Genomic DNA, 255 nt, shown 5'->3' on the forward strand with positions numbered 1-255 from the left:
ATCGTGCATCTATATGTCCAATGAATGTTTTTATTAATAGAAAAAGAGAGAAAAAAATGCATAATGTAACCATGATAAAAATGATGAACTGCACAAAAGCAAAATTCATCTGAATGGCTATTATTTGCAGTTTCGAAATCCTGGACTGCATGTTTTACATCCTTTGATGAATGTATTTTTCCGATTCTGTTTTCATGTTCTACGACCCGATCCCGCTCAAGTTACGGAAAATAGTAGGTGATATGAAAACGCTTT

The sequence above is a fragment of the Penaeus monodon genome, chromosome 32 (assembly GCF_015228065.2).
Source record: "Penaeus monodon isolate SGIC_2016 chromosome 32, NSTDA_Pmon_1, whole genome shotgun sequence".
Lineage (NCBI taxonomy): Eukaryota > Metazoa > Arthropoda > Malacostraca > Decapoda > Penaeidae > Penaeus > Penaeus monodon.